This window comes from Haliotis rubra, unplaced genomic scaffold, assembly GCF_003918875.1.
Source record: "Haliotis rubra isolate DU_JTF1 unplaced genomic scaffold, ASM391887v1 Scf46, whole genome shotgun sequence".
Classification (NCBI taxonomy): Eukaryota; Metazoa; Mollusca; class Gastropoda; order Lepetellida; family Haliotidae; genus Haliotis; species Haliotis rubra.
In genome coordinates, this window is record NW_025767146.1 from 2,389,576 (window position 1) to 2,412,482 (window position 22,907).

General features: G+C 41.3%; 2 protein-coding genes across 5 annotated transcripts in view; one reads left to right on the top strand and one right to left on the bottom strand.

The window, feature by feature from the left end:
• The window catches only part of LOC124290177 (U3 small nucleolar RNA-associated protein 6 homolog), a 184,464-nt gene that overhangs the window by 85,795 nt on the left and 75,762 nt on the right, over positions 1-22,907 (top strand). The gene's annotated exons all lie outside the window — the stretch shown is intronic.
• The window catches only part of LOC124290180, a 29,993-nt gene that overhangs the window by 5,929 nt on the left and 1,157 nt on the right, over positions 1-22,907 (bottom strand). The window contains exon 1 of one of the 4 annotated variants that reach the window (XM_046726874.1): positions 11,177-11,383. The exons of 1 other annotated variant lie outside the window; for it this stretch is intronic. The gene's annotated coding sequence lies outside the window, so the exon portion shown is untranslated. Of the gene's footprint in view, positions 1-251; positions 339-414; positions 707-11,176; positions 11,384-22,907 lie in introns of those variants that run through there. 2 more of the 4 variants (XM_046726873.1, XM_046726876.1) reach the window with 2 other exon arrangements.

Here is a 22,907-nt window from a genome sequence, read left to right on the forward strand (position 1 = left end):
GAGAATACAGGACAACCAATGCTGATACATCGCACGGGGAAATGGTGTATCAACTCTAGGAGGACAACACAATAAACACATCGGACAGTGTTATACCTAAACATTATTTATAAGCTTATCATATTTATATAAAGTTTATTAATATTGTAACCAAATACTACCCCCAGTCTGTGATAAATAAAGTATTGTACCAGGTTGAAGCTGAAGATTAGTTTAAGATGAAATAGATAGAGACAACCACTACTTCCTACCTGTCTCTTGTCGCTATGTTTAATCCATCTGTCTCAAGTTACTGTTATCAGCTACAAACTACTGTTATGCAACAGTTTTACAGTGCAGTGCTGTCCAGTAGAAGCTATATGACCAACTCTAGACAGGGAAACAGACATGAACCGAACACTCCTCAAATCTCACCTTTGTTGCCACGAATGCCCACGGAAATGTATATCCACAACAAAGTCGTCTCTCTCCAGGTGTTCACCCCTATATTTAGACCTTCACTCATTGCCCCAACACCTGGCCACGGGGTTCCACCACAGATACCCGAGTCTACCAGGGACTGTACACTGTAGATAGGGCTACATGTTACTCGAACACAACTCCAGTAGTTCTGTCAGTAATCCGTCCGGCCACAGTGGGTTCACTCCCTGAACTCAGTGGCCGACTCACGTCTGCTACTACTCCACCACTGTCGCTCTCTGACCTGGCCGTGTGATTGGCTGACTGGTGGCGGGAGGTGCGAGCCTCGCTTGCCTCAGTTCCACATCGGTGGGCAGGAGTAGGGCCAATGTTCAAGGTAATCACTACCAATAAACACATTACCTAATTAAAGAAGGCTGGCAATGGGTGGTCTGACCATGTTGTATACACTGATTGCTAGTGTGTTCCATGGGTGCAGGGGACCACAAGGGAACAATGGGGGACCCTGTGTCCAGACTTACACTGAGACAGGGGTATCTGATTATGTACAGTTGGTGATCAAGTCGGTCACAAGCGGCTAGTCTACCAATATTGACAGACTTCCCACGGATTACAGTATGCGAGAGAAAACATCAAAGAAGTGAGGCAGTGGTCTGTCCCTCACCAGGAATATATCCTCCAAGTCTTACATAACTTTGTAACTGAAGTAGAAACGAGAAAGTCAATATTTTCCCCAAAAACTGAACCCCTGTGCCTTTCAGATGATGTGTTTGATGTTACAAGGGCTTGACATTGTACAGGATAACCATAGGCATTAACATATTGGTGTGTCTCATCAATAATAGTTAACACATGGATTTAGAAATGGTATTTTTGTTCAGGAGCAGACATACCATAACCTCACAAGATATATTAGCCTATTTTATTTTTGTTATAACTATCAGGAACAGAGATTACTTCACAAGAATTTTTAATAACTACCATTGAAAAACATTCTTTTAGAGAAAACATTATAGTTTGAAGAACATTTAGCCAACAAAACACATGTAATTTATAATGAGCACATATGAGTTACTAAAATGATACCTTATACAGACCAGGAGATAATGCCCTTCGGTGTTATCATACCCTGATAAGATGCCTGCCCCACCCAGATTCTCAACAGGGTATCTGCGCCAATCATATCTACCGGTACCTAAAGCCCTTGTGTCGGCCTCATCAAAGTTGCATACTGCAAATAGCATGCCTGGCAGTCACAGTTATACATACTCAATATTTCACCTGCAGCCTTGAAGCAGCTTGTACGTATTTTGTTTCATGGCAAGTGTTCCACACGAAATGTTCCTTTCACACACCATATCTCTATTGTGACATAATTGCATTATCTGTCTATCAAGTGGATTTATGAAAGCTGACACTAACTTCAGTAGCTACTCCGTGACTTTGATATGCCGATTGATTGTTTCATTAGTATTTACCTACATTATAATTTCCAGAAAATAGGAGATTGTATCTAATATTTATAAAAATGAGTTAATCAATGAATCTGTAATTACCATAATATTCTTACATAATTTATTGTAGTCTTATATTGAATTGGTATGTAATGAAGTTTTCTTAGGGTTTGTGTCAGATAACTGCTGTGAGTGATTTAAGTGACTTTGTGTGTATGTAAGATGATGCTATCATAGCAAGGTGCAAGTAGTAATATGGACATCAAAAGAAATCAATGTTCAAATGGGTCAAACACTGACCAATGTGAAATCAATAATGCCTTACCTTAGAAGTGGCCCGGAACATGACTGGATGTATTGCTAGACTGGAAGGATTGCTGTTGTATAGAGAATCTGAGTCACGGAGGGGGATATCAAACATGTACCCTAGGAGAGGAACTGGCTGTATTAGTCCAGGCTTAGGATACGGTAGAAACTTATACCCTGAAAGTTGAGCTACTAATGGATGAGATGGAAGTGCTAAATGAATTTATATAGATGTGATTCCTGTCTGATGTAGACCTCGTTTGGCTAATTAGCCAGTAATTAGTACCCCAGCAGGCCTGTTTGATCTGGTTGAGTGTTTGTCCAAGTGTTTAATCCCTCCTTGTTGTAAGGGAAACATGACACCGAGTGAAAGGTTATGCTGGATGGAGACCTGTATGTTGACATAGGTGACCTCCGTATGTCTACATCGGTGGGGGACTTATTGCTGTGAGTTGTTCTCATCGTCAACTACAACAATCACAACACCAACATTCACGCCACCGCAGACTACTTTGATCTAGTTATGGGATTACACAGGCAATAAAGATGTATATGTTCTTCTTTATTCCTTTCAGTGTAAGAAATAATTCCAGATTGAATTTAGTGATTTGATATACAAATTGAGTTGGCCACACAAAGTCTGTTGTAACGAGAATATTACACTCTTTAAGGGATGTTTTTTTGTGTGTAGGCTATTGAGATGTTTATTGAAGCAGTAAAATGGAATCCAGTTCAATAAGTATAATACTTAGTGCGTTTTCTGCAATGTTTCATGTGTTGTGCAGTGAGATTTAATGTTACCAATGTCATGTTGCGGGGACGTGAGCACTGATTGACTGTAGTTACTACAAAGAACGCCCCGTGTTCAACTGAGCATGTTGTAAATATGATTGAATATAACTCAAAATCCAAATGAAAATCAAGCGGAATGTTTTTTTGAGGGATTAGTGAGTTGAGTAGTGTATCATTGAACTGTTCTGATGCGGCGGAATTGATCTACTTGTCCTGTGCATCAGACACAAAGCAGCGATAGTTACGTAATAACGTGACCACGTTGTTAGATCAATGGAACATCAATACGGCACCCCATCACGAGTTGTACTCAGATATCGCCATGACACCTGCAGAATCACATCAAGTCTTGGATGTAGCTGACATTATTTCTATTGTGCTTCAAATGTAAAGAAAACAGCTCAATGAAAATCTACATTTTCAGAACTGAACAAATCTTGTCTTGCTAAAAGAATTTTTAGGAATATTTGGGGTATTTTGGTATTGTTTCTGGGTCTGTGTAGAGATGACAAAACTTTTTTGGATGTTCAGTTTCTTTATTTTCACAATAGCAATGTTTTGGTATGGTATTTACACAATGTTTCGGTATAGAATCTATACCAAAATGTTGCTATTGTGAAAATAAAGAAGTTGAACGTAAAGTTTTGTCATCTCTATACCTACCAACTTGTAGAATGCCACTCAAACAAATCATCGGTCTGCATGACAGAAAATATACAGTCTCAGGTTTTAGTCTTGAAGTGAATGTTTGGAAATGACAAATGATATTCTATTCTTGAATGAGAAGTGCTGGCAGTTGTTGTACACTTCAATATAACATCCAGACCAAGAAGCAAGTTGTGTCTACTGGTCTTGCTATCTGTACAGTGAAGCTACCACTGAATGCCGGTGATGGTGTACTGCAGACAGTGTAATTAATTGAGACACTTGTAAATCTCCAACTTGTCAACTATGAATCAAGATAAGTAGTAGGGGTGGGTATTGCAGAGAATTTTCATATTGCAATATACTGCGTTATGTATTGCAATATATTGCGATATGTATTGCAATATATTCAAGAAGTATTTTTAAACAAAAAACTATGTATAATAGAGTTAATGCTTGATTTATAAAGCATGAACACAACAAAATCACTATGCTCGATTAAGCTTCAATAAAAACTTTTAATCATGACAAAATAAAAATGTAAATAATATTTGGCACACATGAAACAAGGAAATATCCGAAGATTTCCGAGTGTTACGAAGTTTTCCGAATAAAAGTCAAATACTGGTTTTTGATCAGCATATCGCAAATACGTATCGTTTTCATGTCTGAACCGGTAAATACTGGTAAACCGGTTATATTGCGCAGCCCTAATAAGAACGAAATGATATTTTTTTATTATATATGTGTATTTAAATAGCACTGTAGTCCATCTGATCTACATGCATTTTTTAACTATTAAAAAGTACATACTTAACAATTACACATCTAATTTTGTGTAGCATGACAAACGGAAGGGAAAATGTCATTATTGGGCTTGGTAGAAAAGCTTGTTATGTTCCTGATTCTCTTATCAAGCCAGATAGACAAGAGGTTTGCCATAAAATTAAAATTGCCCTATATTTTACCCGGCCTCTGACATGTCACTCACATCTGTTCTGAAGACAGGAGCAAAGCAAGTAATGTAGTTTCGCATTGAGCAAAGTAAACTTGTGGGAAATAGTATTTGAAGCACAATGTGGAGATGACTAAGCTGATGCTGGAGCTCCCCTAATGAAGTGTTGCTGTGACAGGTTTATAACCTACATGACTGTCGGTGTGGATTAGGAGGTGGAGTGGTTAGTGGAGAGTACCAGACACACAACTAGGCCAGATTAACAGCAATACAGTCTGAAACCTTCACTTCTGTACTAAAAAAAACACCTACGCTTCATGAATACAAATATATACATCTTATGACAAATTACATTGAGATGACATTAGACATTTACTATTGTTACTGGAAGTAGGTTTTTAAGGGTTGTAACTTGTTGAACAGTGTTTATAATTCTGTATTTTTGGCCAAGTGTTATACTAATCATTTAAATATCTTTCTCTTAAATCTAAATATTAAATGTATAAAATGTAATAAAAAAATTGTCTGCTATAACTATTTTGGAATTACATAGTTTACATACTCAATATTTCTGTCTCAGTAGGTAATATATTAATGTGGGTTCCAGAGTATAACATTAATTGTGACCTTTCATCAGTAAAGGTGGTGGTTTTCAATGCCGTTTTCTCATCCACACAGTGGAGAATGTTTTATAACACGACCGTATTAAACTGGTGAATGTTTATGTTGTGTATCAGTTTAGTTGCTGTATCAAGCAGAAGCGATGTGTTGTGAGTTGTATGTAATAACTGGGGTAAGGGTAATGTGTGTCGGAATCTGATAATGGACCTGGGTGGTCAGGCTTATACAGAGCCTAGGATACAGAGAGCACCTGCACATCAGGGTGGGAGATGTTGGGTTTCACTGGCTGCTCCACCCAGGGGATAACACTGTAATATCATGGTAAATTCAATACCTGAAGGTGATCCCTATGTGACCCTTACATTTCCAACTGTAGTTCATGTGTGATGAAAATATCATGAAAATAGCTATTTTATTAAACATTTAAGACAAGAAGTTTTCTTATTTTGTTGGTTTCCCCTTACGAAAAATACTATTTGAATTTTGTATGATTATGTTTTTGGAAGAGACTGAATGTTATTCTGATTAAAGGGCAATATTTTTAACAAGTACACATTGAATTATGCATGCAGTTTGATGTCCACACGTCTCATAGTTGTAACAGTGTTGTGGTGTTATGTGATGAAGGGGGAATTTGTTCTGCTTTTAGCAGCAATATTACAGCAAAATGACAGACTATACCAGAAATGGGCTTCACACATTTTGAAGAGAGTTTTTTATTCTTTATTATGAGGAACACGTTTTGGAGCATATCCTTACTCTCTCATATAAATGCCATTCCAAGACCATCACACATTTTACCCATGTGAGGAACTGAAACTGGGTTTGGGCATGACAGGCAAACACTGTACCCACTAGGCTACCTGACTGTATTCGTCCAGAAGCACTGCTGTGGGTTTTAATGACGTATGCAATATTACATACTCAGACATTGATGTCAACAAGTGGTGGCAATTAACTGGAGGAGATTTGCCTGATGGCTCTGAGAGATTGTTGGAGATAGAGAACTGTAACTGTGACATGTAATTATTGCAGTGTCACAGTGGAGCAAGGAGCACCTGTCACTGAGTGGCCACTTGCAGCAATACTGATCACATTGATGTAACTGCCGTACCTAACATTCCTACTGACGAGCCTAAAGATGAGCAGATTGAACTATTAGTGGTTGATATGGTACAGGTGATCCCCTACCCTGGGGCTGGTCACATGACTTCCTGCTGTCACGGAGGTGGATGGGGCACCCTGGGGCAGTTGTTTGTGAATGACCTCACTCATGAGACATCATCACAGTGTTTCATTAGTGACTACAGCTCCAGCAGCTCTTTATTGTCTCCATGTCACAACACAGGATTACCTGTCTGTCGCAACTCACAATTACCTGTTGCAGGCATAAGGCACAACGTCAATATTATAAGATCATTTTACAGAAAGTTTACAAAAATATGTTGTCAAGAAATGCCATGTTGCCTTTACAGAGTATATTGATTAATGATTAAGTCATAATTTGTGGCATGACTGATTGATTTTATCCCCAGCGACATTCCACATTTGAGTAGTGGTTATAGGGATCCTGACTTGAGTTCTGCAGTGTAGTGCTGTATTCCCTAGAACCACTCACCGTGGTGTATAGTACAACAAATAGGAGGTAGGGATCCTGACTTGAGTTCTGCAGTGTAGTGCTGTATTCCCTAGAACCACTCACCGTGGTGTATAGTACAACAAATAGGAGGTAGGGATCCTGACTTGAGTTCTGCAGTGTAGTGCTGTATTCCCTAGAACCACTCACCGTGGTGTATAGTACAACAAATAGGAGGTAGGGATCCTGACTTGAGTTCTGCAGTGTAGTGCTGTATTCCCTAGAACCACTCACCGTGGTGTATAGTACAACAAATAGGAGGTAGGGATCCTGACTTGAGTTCTGCAGTGTAGTGCTGTATTCCCTAGAACTGCTCACCGTGGTGTATAGTACAACAAATAGGAGGTAGGGATCCTGACTTGAGTTCTGCAGTGTAGTGCTGTATTCCCTAGAACTGCTCACCGTGGTGTATAGTACAACAAATAGGAGGTAGGGATCCTGACTTGAGTTCTGCAGTGTAGTGCTGTATTCCCTAGAACCACTCACCGTGGTGTATAGTACATCAAATAGGAGGCTTATTATGTCGCTGTAATGGTACAATAAATAGATGTACTTATTTTTTTATAGCTTTTATATTTTGACTGTAAAGTTCATGCAGTTTAAAGAAGTTGTGTGTTGGTAGAGACATGATTTTATAACCCATCATCTTACTTTAAATATAGACACTGAAGTAATTGGAAGTGTTCATCATCTCCAGTTGAGTAGTTAGTACACATGCGAGGAAGATAGCATTACTTCAGTGACCAGGGGGTCGGTGGGGTAGCCTAGTGGTTAAAGCGTTGGCTCGTCACTCCGAAGACCCGGGTTCGAATCCCCACATGGGTACAATGTGTGAAGCCCATTTCTGGTGTCCCCCCGCCATGATGTTGCTGGAATATTGCTAAAAGCGGTGTAAAACGAAAACTCAGTCAGTCAGTGACCAGGTTCTGGGGGGGAAGTTGTTACAGCTACCACATTTTGCGAGATGACATGATACCGTTAAAAGTTCAAATATATATGATTCAACCCTACAGAAGGTTTAATTCAAGTCGGAAATCTACTTCTTTACAGTTATGTTAAAGAAAGGGTCTGAGTACTTGCTGTTTTGTATGACAAGTGGTGCTGTATGTACACAATGGCCACCTTTCCCACGACATACACTCCTTTGTGGGGACCTGATCTTGTATTTGCACTATTTCCTTCTGTTGGTCTAGGATTTCACTTGTGTGAAATTACATCTCATTATTTTATATTAATGGCAGTGGTAGTTTATGATCCTAAATGTTTCCTTGACATATCAAGTTTATTGACACTCGTCCCAGCTGAGCGTCTTGCCAGCAATATGTCAGGACGCCCGTGAATGGCTGTTAAGAGGTTATTCCATAATTTGTCCAGTGTGCTTTGTCCCTGGGCATCCACAGTTTCATAGGAAAGATTTATGTCTTTAGGAAGGTTAAACACGGCCTGCAATTTTTGAGTTTATTGGGGAGCTAACAGGCCGTGGGTTATTTGTCATACTTAAAACATTGCCGTAAACTGTAGTTACATCTGCCGATGCAACAATAGACTTGGAAAATATTGGGGTGTCATGAAACACAAGTTGCCATTATTGAAGTTGAGTCAGTAAAGTGTGTTTATTTAGTGCAGAGTCCCAAGATGATGGTGGTTTAATGTCACAATGATTCTGTGGGAGAAGTGGGGTGGAAGCATCATTTATTTGATGGAGCTGTGCTGGGGAGTGTGTGACATAACGTTCACATGGCAGTTGCTCATGTGGAAGGCCTTTCACATTTCCTGGCCGCATGATGACTGGGTGGCCCAGTGGTTAATGCACTCGCTGTCATGCTGGGCTTGTTTCTCCACATGGTTCGCTAACAAGTAAGTCCCCAGCTGTTATATTTGTGAAATATTGCTAAAAACTACCTGAACCCTGAACCCCGTTCTCAATTAGACTAGGCCAATACACATGCACAAAAGTTAATGGCCTACTTAGGATCCCTTTAGTATTTTCATGTTCAATAATCTCCCTGCATATCACTGACTATATATATCAACTTGACGGTAGGCCAGCCCGATACCACAACAGTTTAATTACTAAAGATCAATAAAAATGTCCGAGACAGAAATATAATTATGGAAATCGAATGTTTCAATGAACTGAAATTTATGAACTATTATTTTCATAATGCCAACAGTGATATTGGAAGACAGGCATACATGGATGGGTTTGTTGCTACTTGTGGGTAAATGAACCAGAGTGAAAATAAATCTAATTTATTACAGTGAAACGAGTAGGTGTCTACTGTAGTGTGTGAAATATATGTGAAATAACCAAGCCTGTCTCATCATAGAATACTTCAGTTTAGTGCGGAGAAATTAGTTTCATGCCTGTTAAAGATATTATCTGGTTAGGTTGGTTCTTAGAGTCTGTTTCTAGCAGAAATCAATTCTTGCATGAGTTCATTTCTAAAATTATTTGAAACTGAGAACATTGAGGTAGTCCTTTGTTAAATTGATTATAGCTGAAAGAATTGTTTTTAAAATTATTATGGATGTTGAAATATTTTCAATTGATGAGGTAACTTGAACAATTCATGTTTGACAAGGTAACTGTCACGGGATTCAGAAATATAAAGAAGAAAAATTGTAAAGAATTCCACCAATTAAACAATAAATATATGTATCTCCAGAAATATCGTCCAGTAGAGAAAACATGGAATTGTTGGCTTCAGTGATTCGGAGTATCTACAGTAAGACACCCTTGTTCAACAGCAGAAAGCTAACAAACAAGCCCTTCTCTCAGGAGCTATAGAGGCAGGATTGGGCGGAACTCGAAGCATTTTACTTTTTTCAAATCAAACACTTTGCATCACCACATTGCAAACAAAGCAGAAGATCTTTGAGAAAAACGGGCAGCAAATCTATCTGAAAGCCTGGAGTTGACAAGATTGAACCACGATGACAACACCTTTGATCAGATGTTCACAAACTTCCACCACCATTTTTTTTTGTTTTCTATTTCTCTGAAATTGCCCTCCAATGTTGCTATGAGTGTTATTTGCTGCCACAAGGCCGCTGCATCGTTGTTGAAGCAACATCGTCCACCATGGGAGCAGCGTGAGGTAACCTTGATCAAGCCCAAACCAGCCTCAGCAGCAGTACAATTCTAAACATGATGCTCGGCCACACCACTGGCAAAACAGGAGGAACTCGTATCCTCCTCAAGGACTCAATATTTCTTTATAAAAATGTTGCCTTTCAAGTTTTCTTTAGATATCACCTTGAAAGCATTTTATCTTTAACTCAGTCATCTTTAATGTCATCATTGTCAGGCAATGCACATAACATTACTACTTGATTCTATCCAAGTTGAGTGGATGGCTTTAAATTTCTTTGTATTAAATACACTTTAAATTCAACAGAGGTTTAGCTCCCTGGGTGATTAAGTATCAGTAAAACTGGGCCTTTATTGGATTTCCAGTCCTTTGGGTAATTACCTCAATAAAATAAATCTTAAATTTAGATTTGCATATAATGTGCTTGTAACTAAATATAGCCCTTAAAACTTGTCGGTTGAAAGATACAATCAGTCGGACAATGGTGATGAGTTACGGAGATTATACGGTCAACCAAGTGTGAATTGGGATGATTGAGGGGCAAGTGAAACACAGTATTCTACCCACAATGCAGTATGAGATACCCTGATGGCCCATGACACGACCATGGGGTGCCTTTTGTGGAGGTGGAGGAAGGGAATGGACCATTGTACAGCAGGTATTCCACACATGGAGGCCAGACAGGGGCTGCGAGGGGTCATCGGGTCCAACGTTTAAAACACAATAGCCCTGGTTACCCGCCGTCAGATTATCCCCAGCCTCCAATCACGGCTTATTGTGCGGAAAATCACATATTTATTGATACTGATAGAGTTGTTATGTGTTTGTGAGCCAGCTGATTACCATGACTGTAGACTTGCTCCAGCTTTATCGCTTGATGCTGATGAATTTAAGACCCCTGGGACATAGACAGTCACAATATCTACCTTTCTATTGCGACATACAGTGTAAGACCCTTCAGTTTCCACGGCTACCCTGTCTCTACTAAAGTCACAACATTTAGTTTGTTGGTTGTCAAGACAAGTACTTAAGTACAACCACGCTGTTATTATTTTAGCTGTAAAAAGTCTGGTGTGAAGAATGTGCCTGGTATTTCATCTGACTGTAGATCAGCCGTTATTGAGCCAGAACACGCAGGTTGATATACTACAGCAAGTGACTTCTGACTCGGTGACAACATTCCTGTTTCCCTATGACAGTATTCTTTATCTCCACATATAGCCTGTGTATTGTCAGTATTAGTGATACTTACGTCTCACTGAGTGTATCCTCTCTGACCACTGTATCCCACAATCCACTGCTCCATGTATCGCATGTACCCGTTTGCGACTGGCGGTCTTTGTGCGGTAGTGAGCACATACCTGTACTGTGGACACACTGCCGTCTGCTCGGCTTGTAAAGCTCAGCCTGTGGAGCGACTAACTGGCGAGACAGCAAGAGCGAGCAAGCGATCAGCTTCCTCGTGACTCTGCTGTTACCTGTGGCCCGTTAAGGTATGGCCACAGTAGAGAACCTGCAGAGCTCTAAAGACGACAGACGGTAGCGATTTTACTTGACCTACATCAACACAAGCTCAATGTCTCAAAACATATTGTGTGTTTTCCTTTCTCAGGAATAATTCAACAGAATATAAAAAGACCTAGCCCTGCTTAAGAAAACGAGTGAAAGGGCAAAACAGAATTGCTTCTTTATTGAATAGGTGAAATCGGTTGCTAATGTAACAATGCGACAGACTACAGTCTTGTGAATGAACTCTGCCGCGATACTTGTAGCCTGGCAAAAACTACTTGCCCAGAAATAAGTCCATTTTTTATCAAATTTGTAATTCTTTTGTATGTTTATGATCAATAATCATATTTCACTGTTGATTAACTCCTCCGTGGAGTGATCTTTTGGAGGGCTGCGAGGAGATGCATTTTGTCCCCATTTAGCTATGCTTCAGGCAATATTACAGATGTTTTATATCATGAATTTAAGAGGGCACTGGGTAATAAAACTGATATAGGCTTGCACATAAGGCAAGATGTTTGTGAAGAATGCCCGTGGATTAGTGTCATGGGCAGCTTGGTGGATCTGCCCCTCGACAGGCCTCACTGCTGATGTTGGAGATTTACATATGATAGAGCAGCATCAAACAGCTATAAACTGTATGGCAGTGATATACACCATTTTCACATTATGAAAAGAAAAAATCTGTGTAATTATGTAAATGTTCACTGCAGTGGTGAGGATTATAGACTTATTTACTGAGAAATATGTTGCATCAACATTTCATGTACGGATATTTGCATAAACAGGAGAGAAAATACATTATCCGGCTCTGTTTGCATATAGTTTCAATGTTGTAATTTGAATAATACATCTGAAGAACAGTACATCCTGCCTTAGTCATAAGCTGTTGAGTGGTGCTGGAGTCTTTCAATGAGGTCTTTAAAATTTGCACTACTAGCTGTACATTTTATGCAGTGTTTTATGATTTCTCTCTTGAAATATGAGTCATATTTGATATTATTTTCAAAATCATTATTATCATTTTTTTATCATTTTTACTAGTATTACTACCACTACTATTAATAACAATACTTCCACTACTTCTACTATTTATATCATCATCATCATCATCATCATCATCATCATCATCCAGTCAACTCTCTGAGTGTCCAGGAGAAGGTGCTGCCGGTTGATCCATGTGGAAGTGGTTGTTGTTCCCGAGGGAGGCAACGCGCCGCTCAGGATGCACGATCAACATGACAAGGTGACATCATCTTGCGTATTACATGACAGCAGATCAGGTTATGATAGTTTTATCACCTTCATGACAGTTTTAACTGTTGCTATATTGTGTACCACAACCAGCCATTGCGAGCTGCAGATGATTCATGGTGTTGTAGTGTTGGAGAGAATGATTTCCTTAGTGCTGATCACCATCTTGTGTCCTTGTCTGGTACAAATATCAACAGGGGATATATCAGGGGATACTTTCCTTTACAGGACAAGGTATGACAAAACTGTTTTACTGTATGGAGAACTGGAATGATCACTTCAAACATCGTGTTTGGGACTAGCAATGGTGCTGTATGTACAGGGAAGTTAAAGATGGTGGTTTTAAAGGTTTTCAGGAAGCAGTTTAACATGAAGTCTTTTACCAAAGCTGGTTGTCAATGTAGTTGTAGGGAGAGAGTACAAAGATATACCAGAAATATCATAGCTACATTTTCTGTTAAAGGAATTGATGTTTTTCTCCCATATTAGCTTATAACTATGTACTGGGTCATCGCCAAATGCTAAAATACAATTCAATAAAAAAAATATTGTTCATCGACCATTGTGATTTTTTTATACCAGTATGACAAATCTTTTTTGTAACTTTTGATTGGACATTTTCCAATGTGTCCAACTCATCCCTTGATATTTGGGTTTAAAAAAGTCAAAATAATTTATTTGGATTAATATGTTCAATTAACAGTAAATATATTTTATAATCTGCTTGATGGTATCTTGTTTCTTCTCCATGAATGTAAGAAAGGTGGAACCATGAACCGCAACAATGTTTACCCAGTTCAAACAGCATCCTGGTAGCTGAGAGTGCAACCTCGATCTGTTCCCCAGGGTGGGGTTGACGGATGGTTGTCTGTCGAATGTAACTACCGCTTCCCTCACAACTAGCTACTATCATGAAGTATCTTTATACTGTTTGTCATAAACACAGAGAAAATAGTGTTTTTTATGAGGTGATGAATCATCTCCAGACATGTCATCAGTGTGCCAGCCCATCAGTCAATCATCTGAAGTACAAACATTCCAGCTGAAGAGGCCAGAGCTGATGGAAGGGTGTGTGGCTGTGGGAGGCCAGGCTGGACAACCCTTCCAGTTATAGATCACAGAGGTTAACACTCTAACTTCAGATCATTGATCGGGTCTTGCTAAAGCATGGTCTGATCAGTTTCATTGGTCTCAGAGTGGTCTTATTAAACAGCTTAATGGTCTGAACTTGAAACATTATTTCAAGAAGATAAATGTTATTTTTTTCATATGGTGTAAGCATTTAAAACATCTAGATTGTGTTTGAACAAAGCCCAGACAATGATAGCTGAATCTTTTCCATGAAGGTTAGACTTACTAAGAAAAGCCTACAACTTGATTTTAAAGGTAGATGTTTCTGAGTGTTACCTGTGACCCACTCCACAAGTGATATCTGGACTGATATAATGATCAGATGTATGTATGTATGTAAGTAGGTATCGGGCAGCCGGAGAGGTAGGTGCAGATATGTGAAGTATGTGCAGGCCGAGCCCCTCACCTCAGGGGTCCGTCATCACTCACGCTGCAAGTCTCGTGTGAACCGCCATAATCTCAGTCTCCGAGCTGCTTCTTGTGTAACAGACAAGTGTGGGAATAGGCAATGTATGCTGGGGCAGGTATAGGGATTGTCTGTGTGATGAAGTACAGGTAGAACAGACTGGGAGTAAATAATTACAGGTAGAAGTCACTGATTATTTACAGGTAGAAAAAAAGTTTGTGACTAAATGCAATTAGATAGGACTTTGCAGTGACTTACAGGTAGATGAGACTTTGTGATTACTTACAGGTAAAGTTGAATGTGATTACTTTACAGGTAGGCAGCCTGTGGTTACTTACAGGTAGAAGTGACTGATGACTTACAGGTAGACAGACTGTCTCACTGTGATTACTGGCAGGTAGATGGGCTTTGATTACTGATAGGTAGAAGTGATTGTAGCACTTGCAGGCTACATACTTGCCCCTGAGTTTTCCTATTCATATAGCTGTGGATAGTACTAGAGGTTTTGGAAGATTTGCGAAGAATGAGGAGTTGTTGATCTTTATATTATCAACCACTGGATGGTTCAGACATGATTGCATGCAGATTGCTTCAGTTTTGCTTTAATATTGATGACTTATTTACGAACAACTTCTACTCACCGAGCCTAATGGTCAAATGGACTCTCATGTGACAAGTTTCTTTTGAGTAATAGTCTGTTTCTGTTCATTTCTTCCTTTGGGAAAACATGCAGGACCACGGGAAATCTGAGACGTTTACACAAGTGTCTTTACGAACACGATCCCTTGAGTTGAAACCATTATTGATTATTTAGCTTCGTTTTCTGATATTTGTATGAAATTAGTACGATGTTTAATTTACCATGCATAAGGTTTTTTTTGTTCAAAGTTAATATCATTTTGGGAATCTGGTTTTTCCTACAATGACAAATTGTTTTTGATATTGATAAAAAGGACATTAATGGATTATTTTGAATTGCGAGTGTTACGGCTGATGTGGATTATGTGAGGTAATTACCGTGGGATTAGGATGGTGTGTCTCCTCCAGCCACGATTACTCTAATGACATGAAATATATCCCACTTGAGGGCTGTCGTCAAAGCACGATAACAGTGAAAGCACAAGAAGCGGCCAGTCAGGGCCCCTAGTAGCGATTAATCATGAGAGGATTGGCTAACACTACTGTACGGTCACAGCCCTGTTTACCTTTAAACCAACAAGCCATGATTACCTGGCTGTGAAATAAAGCCCTGATCATGTGATCATCAGCCTGCAATAAATTAACTGCACCAGGTAATTGAATTGTCCACAATGAGCACTGCTCTGAGGCAATAGGACAACCAATTGTGTTGGGCTGTAAATCGTGATCTATTGCTCTGAGAGCCAGCAAACACTTCCAATCACTGTCGTAGTGGCCAAGAGACATTTATTGGTCTCCTTTGTACCTCGATGTTGTCAAAGTGTTGGCATGGATGCAGGACGTAGTGATAGAGACCTAGATAGTAGGCAGGAGGTCTGATGGCACTAGTATGCCAAGATGAAGAGCTTTCTAATGAGACGTGTATATTATAGGTTGGTGCAGAGGGTGGACAATGAGCTGGGCTGATGAGAGGTGGGAGGGGGGAGTGGTGGTGGGAGGTGAAAGGTTTACTACCCTGCTAATGATGATATCTCATTAACTGGCAGTCATTACATCCCAGCAGCTGAGCTTCATCCCAAAGATGTTAAGTACAAGCTAGTAACAGTGGACGCTCTAGAAACCTTTCTGTCCACTATACCATGACTTAATATGACTCTATACATCACTACTGCAATAAGACTCTGTATAGACTCTGAAATATAACTTTATATCCTCTCTGCAATATGACTTTATATCCTCTCTGCATTCTGACTTTATATCCTCTCTGCAATATGACTTTATATCCTCTCTGCATTCTGACTTTATATCCTCTCTGCAATATGACTTTATATCCTCTCTGCAATATGACCTTGTATCCTCTCTGCATTATGACTTTATATCCTCTCTGCAATATGACCTTATATCCTCTCTGAAATATGACCTTGTATCCTCTCTGCAATATGACTTTATATCCTCTCTGAAATGTGCTCTTGTATCCTCTCTGCAGTATGACTTTATATCCTCTCTGCAATATGACTTTATATCCTACCTGCAATATGACTTTATATCCACTCTGCCGTCAGATTCGCTGACTTGGTAGACACATGTCATCGTATTCCAGTTGCATAGATTAATGTTCATGCTGTTGATCACTGGATTGTCTGGTTCAGATTATTTACAAACCGCTGCCTTATAGCTGGAATATTGCTGAGTACGGTATTAAACTAAACTCACTCACTCACTCACTCCTCCCTGCAATATGACTCTTCATATCCATATTTGCAGACCCATAGATGTCATGCCTTCACTATGAAGTCATTCATTTCTGCAATCCCCTCACCGCACACCGATTCCCTGGCCACCCACACCCATACCTCCCCTTTCCCCCTCCCCAACATTCACTGCCAACGTTCCCCTCCTCTCCAGTGCCACTAGGAAGACATGCACAACTCACTAATTTCACACTTTCTTCGCAGATTATGTTTGCTTTTAATTCTTGCCATGTTGCTTTAAACGTCCCCTGATTGTTGCCTCTGAAAGAGTCATCTCCTGCTCTGTGTTCAAGAGTAAACACACTATTGTCCCATTCACATCCACCAAATGAATGTTCGCTAACTGCCGCGGGGGTTAGATACAGGTCTGGTGACAGAGATCCAACATTGCAGACATCCAACAACAGCCATGCCTCACAAAGGAGGAGGAGGCAGCAAGTTGACAAACCACCGAACCCATGCTAACACACTTTAATACATGAAAACCTCATATAAACAGGCTGACTCTCACAGACACAAGCTACAGCCTCGGAATTCATCTTGTGGTTTCCCATCGGGAGCTTTGCAATAATCTGCCATATTACTCCTGCATCTTTTTGTCAAGATGGCTGCCATGCAGCATGATTTTATAATGGATGTCATTTACAATGTTATTCTATCTGCTCTTTCATTCCACTCTGGTCATACACTGCTTGAAGGGACATTATTCACTCTGATCATGTAACACAAAAATGTGCACGATAGGGAATCTGTAAAGGGTATAATAGACTAACATATAGCCACCCAAATGAAGTTATCTTGTTTAAAAATATGAATATCTACAAAATATCATTCAAATGAACCCAGTACAGTGCTTAGAGCTGAACAGCCTAGACTCACCAAATCATTCCTTTCTTCATGTATTCCCTAAATGTCAAGGTGACAGACCAGCCAGGGTAGTCTGTCTCACAGTCCCTGAACCACATTATTTTCCCTACTGCCAAGCCCTAAATATTGCAAGTCTAGATTTCCTCAGGTTCAGGGATCTCTGGTCTCCCTAGGGCTCCTTTTCAATTTAAATGGGCTTGTTTGTTACTATCAAAATTATATATGTTCAGAGACTAAGCATTAGTCTACAGCCAGGGATATAAAAACATATACCATGCTGTGTTTAACATGGTAGACATTGAGGGGATAAAAGTTATATGTCATACCAGTATGTGTAGAAAACAGAACAGTAGTGTCTGTAAGACAAATATACTAAAGTGCTAAATTCATATTCATTTCAGTAATTACAAAACAGGAAAGATAAAAAAGATGACATATCACATGACCCTCATTCTCCCTGAGTCATATCACTCCTGATGACAGTGGTGTTACCTAAGTGTTAATTCTGTTATTTGCTGGTGTTGTCATCTTGTTCCCATGGTTATCCAGTATGTCAGACTTAAGACAGGAGACAGTTATCACTAACTGTCATCACAAGGCTAGGGAGCCGGAAGGGTTTCAACCCATGAACAGCAGTCTACCTGCAGGCTCTACACTGATTGTATCAACTCTGTCAGGATATTGTATATATTCCTGTGTTGCCAGACCTTCGCCCAACTAGCATGACAGGTGACATATCTTTATACATGGAGGACACATATTTAACAGACAGACATACATATAGTTTATGCTTGTAGGACCATATAAGTCTGTATCCTGAGTCTGCTGACACAGGCTACATGGGTTAAGACTTCCAGCTCACTGTGGCCTGTCAGCACCAGGCGTATGATATTTTTGGTGAGTGTTTGTGAAGTTTTGTGATGTGACACCAATATCAGCAATCAATATGCTGGACAGAACTCGTTATTGACTTACATGTTGGGGACTTCGCCGTCCATAGAGGGAATGGTTGATGATGAGGACAGGTTGCTGGTGTACTTACTCTACAGCTGACCATGCTTCTAGGATGTGGATTCAAACAGGAATATATTTGTGTAGCTCATTTTTGTTTAATTTTTAACTACTAAACCTAACATTTTTTAGCAAAAATAAAATTGTGCTTCACATAGTTCATTAGTTTTGTTTAGCTCACTAGTTTGTTTTTATGTGGCTGCAAGTTGTTGGTTGGTTCCGTGTTTAGAATGAAGGTGTTTAATACTTCAGGGTAATATTGCCATGTATATAGTGAAGGTTCTTGCTGTCGTGCTGTTGTCAGGGCAACGTTAAATGAAAACAATGCATTTGATCAAATAGTTTAAAACTTAACCATTCTCTTTTGTTAAAATGTAAACTTTTTCTGTTAGACTTATAGAAAGTCAAATGGTAAAAAAATCATGCTAATATTTATCTTTTAGAAATATTTCTGCTGTTTGCTCGAGTGTGTCAAATACATATACCTACAAATTAAGAAAATATTGTATGTAACACACAAAAAAAATTCCTATAGCCTCCTTCCCCCTCCCCAGTCTCCATACACAGAAGAGGCAGCAACTGGCCTGGAATCATGTCATTTCAGTAGCTGACCCCGACTGTTTTCAGTACTTCCCCACAGTGACTGCACATGGCACTGAGATGGTGCCTTTTGCTATATATAGGGAAGGTGTGACTGTTGGTAGTTTCTTGGAATCAAGTTAGACTTGTAATCAATAACAGAAATTGATTCTGAGAGAGATCAATTCTTACATTAGAATAGCACAAAAAAATGTGATGCCAGATCATCTCATCTTTTGTGTTATGCATCTATAATCTTAAACTTTTTATGTATTGGAAACCTTGCCTTTTGTACAGAGTTTATTACACTGTAATCACACAATGACATAGAGAAAGTGTTTAGTCGTTGAATGGAAATTTTGAACCGGCATGGTGTGACCCACCCCTTACCCCAAGATACCTGCTGTTTATTTACCTGGTTACATTATTTGTCAACACACCTGTCAACACACAGCTACCTGCCAGGTACCTCCACTGCCAATACACACAGGGTCAGTGCAGTTTACGGTGGTAGTTGGAGTGGAACTACGTTTCTCAGAGCATTAATGACATTGTGCAGCAGCTCTGAGGTGAAATGGCTGCTTGCCTTTGATGCGGCTGTGTATTGACACAACACCCAGTGCATAGGCACACCAGTCAAACAGAATCACAAATTCAAATATTTTTATTTTCAAAGTGAACAATTTACTTGGTGAAACATTCTGTTTCTTTGAACCGTTGAAATTAGCTGTGCTTCCAGTGGAAGTCTTTAGTAAAGAAAACTAGCCAATGGTGAGTATGGCTGTTGACAGTCTGTCATGGAGAGCTACATTCGCTGAGTGTCTACAGGACGTCCTGTCACCCACTCCAGCTTGTTAGCTCTCATGTGGGAAAATATTCCAACCACCAGAAGGAAAACAAGTTCTTAGCTTTTTTGTCAGCAGGTATTTGATGCGTGATAGTCTGATGGTCCAGAGCTGTGTTTGCCTTCGAGACATGATGTCTACTCTATCAATGGCAGCATGAACTTTCATTTAAACACTTTCTCTTTAAGGATTATATCAAAACAGCATACTAAAACATTTCTGAAAACCTATAGCTGTGTCTTCCATGTGACAGTCCCTATAGATCCACCCACCCTCCATGTGACAGTCCCTACAGATCCACCCACCCTCCATGTGACAGTCCCGACAGATCCACCCACCCTCCATTTTACAGTCCCAATAGATCCACCCATCCTCCAGGTGACTATCCCCATAGATCCACCCACCCTCCATGTGACAGTCCCTACAGATCCACCCACCCTCCATGTGACAGTCCCTATAGATCCACCCACCATTTTACAGTCCAATGTGACAGTCCCACAGATCCATCCACCCTCCATGTGACAGTCCCTATAGATCCACACACCCTCCAGGTGACTATCCCCATAGATCCATCCACCCTCCATGTGACAGTCCCTATAGATCCACCCACCCTCCATGTGACTATCCCTATAGATCCACCCACCCTCCATGTGACAGTCCCTACAGATCCACCTGCCCTCCTGTGACAGATCCACCCACCCTCCCATGTGACAGTCCCTATAGATCCACCCACCCTCCATGTGACAGTCCCGATAGATCCACCCACCCTCCATTTTACAGTCCCAATAGATCCACCCATCGTCCATGTGACAGTCCCAATAGATCCACCCACCCTCCATGTGACAGTCCCTATAGATCCACCCACCCTCCATGTGACAGTCCCAATAGATCCACCCACCCTCCATGTGACTATCCCCATAGATCCACCCACCCTCCATGTGACAGTCCCTATAGATCCATCCACCCTCCATGTGACAGTCCCTACAGATCCACACACACACCTCCCAGGTGACTATCCCCATAGATCCATCCACCCTCCATGTGACAGTCCCTACAGATCCACCCACCCTCCATTTGACTATCCCTATAGATCCACCTCACCCTCCCATGTGACAGTCCCTACAGATCCACCTGCCCTCCTGTGACAGTCCCTACAGATCCACTCCACCCTCCATGTGACAGTCCCTACAGATCCACCCACCCTCCATGTGACTATCCCCATAGATCCATCCACCCTCCATGTGACAGTCCCTACAGATCCATCCACCCTCCATGTGACAGTCCCTACAGATCCACACACACCCTCCAGGTGACTATCCCCATAGATCCATCCACCCTCCATGTGACAGTCCCTACAAATCCCCCCACCCTCCATTTGACTATCCCTATAGATCCATCCACCCTCCATGTGACAGTCCCTACAGATCCACCCATCTTCCATGTGACCCCTACAGATCCACCCACCCTCCATGTGACTATCCCTATAGATCCACCCACCCTCCATGTGACAGTCCCAATAAATCCACCCATCCTCCATGTGACAGACCCTACATATCCACCCATCTTCCAGGTGACAGTCCCTATAGATCCACCCACCCTCCATGTGACTATCCCTATAGATCCACCCACCCTCCATGTGACAGTCCCAAAATCAATCCTCCACCACCCATCCTCCATGTGACAGTCCCCATAGATCCACCCACCCTCCATGTGACAGTCCCAATAGATCCACCCATAAATCCACCATGTGACTATGCCTATAGATCCACCCACCCTCCATGTGACAGTCCCAATAAATCCACCCATCCTCCATGTGACTATCCCCATAGATCCCCCACCCTTCATTTGACAGTCCCTATAGATCCCCCACCCTCCATGTGACAGTCCCAATAGATCCCCCATCCTTCATGTGACAGTCCTAATAGATCCACCCACCCTCCATGTGACCAGTCCCCTCCATGTGACAATCCCTACAGATCCACCCACCCTCCATGTGACAGTCCCTACAGATCCACCCATGCTCCATGTGACAGTCCCTATAGATCCACCCATCCTCCATGTGACAGTCCCAATAGATCCACCCACCCTCCATGTGACTATCCCCATAGATCCACCCACCCTCCATGTGACAGTCCCAATAGATCCACCCACCCTCCATGTGACAGTCCCCATAGATCCACCCACCCTCCATGTGACAGTCCCAATAGATCCACCCATCCTCCATGTGACAGTCCCCATAGATCCACCCACCCTCCATGTGACAGTCCCAATAGATCCACCCACCCTCCATGTGACTATCCCCATAGATCCACCCACCCTCCATGTGACAGTCCCTACAGATCCACCCACCCTCCATGTGACAGTCCCTACAGATCCACCCACCCTCCATGTGACTATCCCTATAGATCCATCCACCCTCCATATGACAGTCCCAATAAATCCACCCATCCTCCATGTGACTATCCCCATAGATCCCCACCCTTCATTTGACAGTCCCTACAGATCCACCCATCCTCCATGTGACAGTCCCTACAGATCCACCCACCCTCCATGTGACTATCCCCATAGATCCACCCACCCTCCATGTGACAGTCCCTACAGATCCACCCACCCTCCATGTGACAGTCCCTACAGATCCACCCACCCTCCATGTGACTATCCCTACAGATCCACCCACCCTCCATGTGACAGTCCCTATAGATCCACCCACCCTCCATGTGACAGTCCCCATAGATCCACCCACCCTCCACGTGACAGTCCCCATAGATCCACCCACCCTCCATGTGACAGTCCCATAGGTCTCCCCACAGAGATGGGTGGGTATGGATGTGATTGTGGCCGTGTGGCCAGAGATCCTCCCAGCCTCCATGTGACAGTCCCATAGGTCTCCCCACAGAGATGGGTGTGTATGGATGTGATTGTGGCCGTGTGTCTAGAGATCCTCCCACCTTCAATGTGACTGCCTCTCAATAGAACAAAATCGTCCTACCC